Consider the following 4,700-nt stretch of genomic DNA (forward strand, 5'->3'; position numbering starts at 1 on the left):
TTCTTCCTCCTGCCAGTGTCTTGGATGCCTGAACCACTGACTGAACTTAGTTCTCCCGGGTCATAGTCAGGGCTTTATCCCTTTATCCCTTTATGCCATAGCATTGGCTAATGCTTGCTGTACAAGTGACTCTGCAGGAAGAACTTGTACAGTCATGTTAATAGCACTGTCTTATAAGACAGATGTATTCTTTCACAAACAAGTCTGACCTAAATGAACTGATATCTAAGTTTTCAGTTACTGTAGCATGATTGAAAAACAACATCAGTTTTTCTTTTTACTGAACAGCTCTACGTTTGTTGTTGGTGGTGTGGTGTGTGTGTGTGTGCGTGCGTGCTTGCGTGTGTGTGTGTGTGTGTGTGTGTGTGCGAGTGTGTGTGTGTGTTTCTGGGTGTGTGTAAGTGTATTCTTTTAAGAAAACATGAACATACAATGAAGTAACTGATGTCATGCAGTGTTTATGGCATTCTGTTATAAGCCAGGGGTCACTAGCATTATTTAAGATATGTATGCATTTAAGCCTAACTTAAAAGTGTCCAGTTTTAGGCACAAGCTTGCATAATAATCTGCTGTTTCATCAGGCATTAGCTAACTACATTGATAAGAATTAAAATAAATGTGTTAATGTATACAGATACTGCATTATACAGTAGGTATTGTAAAGTGTGTATGTGCCTTGAAGTATGCAGTGTTAAAATCCACAACATAAAAAGAAATTCGTTAATATGTAATATTTTGAAATACGCTATAAAAATGGTTACTAGAGAGTTACAATTTGCACATATCTAGTAGAGAAATGTAGACATGTCAGATTTAAACCACTGCATACATAGCAAAAGGTCTGTATCCCACCTTTGGTCACAACTGGTGTGTAAGGCATATTTCCTGCAAAAAGAAGTGTTAAATAGGCTTAGTGTGCTTTGTATAAATCAGACTTATTTTGCAGTTTAGTAAACATGTACATTTATTATAAAATAGCATGAAATAACCTAAGGACATTGTGTATTTTTAATTTGAATTGTTACGAAGGAATGAAACCAAATTAAACATCTATTTTTGGATATGTTTTTGCTCTTTTTTTAATTTATACTGTATTTACTGTTTTCTAAATGTACAGAATAGTAATGGTGAGAAATTAGACATCATATAAAATCACATTTCATTACTTTGAAAACGGAATTTCTGGTTCTAAACGAACAACACATAAATAATGAGAAATGACTTGACTCGTACTGAAACAATGACTTAAGCTTAAAAATTATAATAAGCCTCATACAAACAGTGGCATGTGTACATTAGGGAGCATGCTGTACCCAGTAATGAATGGTGCTATAATGTGGTATCCTACTGAAAAATTATTATTTTATAACTACTGAATTACAGTTTACTATTAAAGAAACATACATTAAGTAGAACAATTACTACAAATGGAAATTTTGATTTTTCTTTGTTGGCATAACTGGCATATGTATACAGAAGGGAAATAGTAGCCATTCTAAATACCGGTGAAGTAGATACATTCACATGTCTACTAGTTTTCTTTCCAGGCACTATTATTGAAATTTCAGTACTTTCTTACTTACACGATATATTAATATGATATATATTAAGATCATGACATATTTTGTTTCTGCTAAGCATTCAGTGCTCTCCTCTGTGCATTTAAATAATAACAAAAGATTGTCCTTAATGCAACAGTTACAGTTTGTTCTACCATCTTAATTTAAAAGGAAACAAATATAAAAAAAACTACTAGAACAAGGAATATATTAAAAGTTAATACTTACTACCTTCAGAATGTTTGAGCCAAAGTCTTCATTTATTTACTGAGGTTGAAACCACCCATAATGGAATGTTAAGTCCTACTTATATCAGTTTAAATATGTTGATCCCTTTCTGTTCACTTTATTTTCACTGTTAAATTTTTAGAAAGTAATTTTTTTGCTTATTCTAAATTTTATTTACATTTCCTATTTTGATTCTGGAAGATGGAAAAGAGAAGTAAAGTATTGCTGCGCCAAACAGTTTCAGCTAGCGACTGTGGCATACATTGGGATACACATTTAAAACCTAATACCTACAAAGTCTTTCATCCTATATGCTGTACTCCATCTGTGACTCAAGGATGACAACCTGCCATGGGGAATTCATAGAAGCTTTCAGATGTAAAATAGAACATTTTCAGTAAGGGTTTTCCTGCAAAGGGGGTGCTGCTGAAATAACATGTTTAGAGGTTATATCAGACAGTGTGCTAAGAATGGCCAGCCCAGGTAAGAGCACTCAAGATCAGTCACCACAGCGGAACTCTGTTCTGCTCATGATTGGCAGTGGATTTTTATTGTGCCGAGTTGCCAGCCCGATGCCCAACCTTCAAGGAAGGCACACCCATTCACTCACACACCTACCTGCATGTCTTTAAACGTCACTAGACCATGTGGACGACTTGCAGACACCACACAGAAGGTGCTCCAGTCGAGAATCGAATGGGTAAGAGCACTCAAGCTAATATTCAGAAAAATAGAACCATCAGAAGAAAACAGTCGAAGTGGGACAGAATAGTAAGAGCTCATCCATGAAGAGAAGGAATGCTTGTTTCCTCCTACTAGATCCTCACAGATTCATAGCTACAACATTTACCAGCCTACTGCCATATATTCAGCATCAATCCAGTGGCTACTATCTGATTTGCTATTCAGAGTATCCAAACTGGTTTTCATTTGGTCTTTGTGTTAGGCAGCCTTGTGGCCAATCCTACATTACAGTAATTGTAATAGATTCGGGTTCATTGACTCTCTGTTTAAGCTCCATATCTTCACATGGAATTAGTGTTTGTGGTAGCGGGAAAACTGTGCTTTGACACCTTTGTTACATCTCTGAATTTCCTCTTAAGACTGTGGGAGTTGCTGGATCCTGTAAAAGACAATACAGAGATGTAAGCAGACATTTATGGTTTAGCAATGAAAAGAGAGAAAGTGATCCACGTTAACTATTTCCAATATAATACAATGCAATGTACAGTAACATAAAGACTCACTAGGCAGGTAAAGCTTGTCAGTATATGCAAACCCGCCCCCCCAATACTCTGGTTTCATCCAACTGTTACTCATCAGACTAATACAGTTCTCACAAAGGCTACATATTGTTCAGGAAATGGACTTCAGAACCTTACTGAAGCCGCACAATGTCATTACCAGAACTGTTTTCAATGAAGACCGTCCATCCTACCTTTCTATCCCTGTATCCATTGTTAATAATTATACTAGAGGCAACATAAAATGCATTAGCCACAGTTTGCACAGTCAGTGCTATTATTTATCCATTTATTTGTAGATCACAAGAGCTAATCAAAGTAATTATTCCTAGGTGGTGGTGGAGTATATGTTACAAAAGGAATAATAAGTAAAATATTAATTAGTGAGCTCTTTGGGTATGTTACAATTAACTACAGAGTATCAAATGTTTATCTAGTGAGCAAGAGATGGTACTTAATATATGTACTCCTCCCAGCTTCTCATAAAGAATAAATAAATAAATGTCAGATTACCACTTTCTTGCCCAATTTAACTATTGTCTTAGCTATTAACTGTGAAGTGTCTGGTTAAGTTGTCCCTCTCCTCTTTCATATCTCCCAAACCTGTCCAGACACTGGGCAGTCCTACAGCACATGATCAATATGAAGAAATGTCTATAGACTTTCTATGTTGTGATCATCTTATATAAACCAGTTCCTTCTACCACTTAATCGGCCACATTTAAGCTGAAGTGGTAATGTGCTCCACATGAGGCAAATGCCTTTAAGCTGCTAACAAATTCTTAGCACAAGACCCATACATATTTCCCGAAAGCAAAAAAAACTAACCAAGTAAATGAAACATAATTTGGTATCACACTTCCATATACCAACGATAAATAATCAACCCAGGAGAATGTTTATATGGAGACGGGTGAAGATGAGGTCATGCACAAAGCTTTGGGATGTTCCATTTTCCAGGGGACAAACTCAAGAAGTCAGTAATTTTCAAATTTTGCTTTTGATAATTTGTCTAACATTGAAAATTCTAACTGTAATATTATTACACCAGGCCTTGACAGTCAGTTGAATATATTCCCTCTTCAAAGTACCTATCAATAAAATGTGTCATATTTGCCAAGGCTGTTAAGATAATAAAATTAAGGAGATAGAGAGGACACTTGCTTTTATGCGGAGGAGATGTACACTTTGGCTATAAAAATGAGAAAGAATATGAGTTCATGCATTTTTTAATTTGCAATCCATGGTCAAGAGATCATGCTTTTTTCTTTTCCTTTTTAAATAACAAAGCTGTACTGAATTTAAAGGAACAAGGCAAAATATATTCTGAATAATGACATTTATATAAATATATATAAAGATGATGCAGTCTCCAACATTTTGTTGAACAAATTTGAAAACTCAAAGAATATAACAATCATCCCCAGTCCAATGGTACAGAAGATGATGCCCTGGTTGTGACTCAGCTGATGTGTATTCTCTTAGCATCAAATGCCCTGGAGAGACCAAGCAGGGAGGATGGGAGAGATTGGGTCCCGTTAGGTGCCCATCCTGGAAAGAGGAAGGGGGCACTGACCCCTTACGCACAGGAAACAACTGCAGAAGGACAGCTGTATCACCCACCTCAAAAGGAATGTTCATGCTGCAAGAAACTCCCATTACAGAAGGG

The sequence above is a fragment of the Protopterus annectens genome, chromosome 8.part0 (assembly GCF_019279795.1).
Source record: "Protopterus annectens isolate FY-2018-M chromosome 8.part0, PAN1.0, whole genome shotgun sequence".
Taxonomy (NCBI): Eukaryota; Metazoa; Chordata; order Ceratodontiformes; family Protopteridae; genus Protopterus; species Protopterus annectens.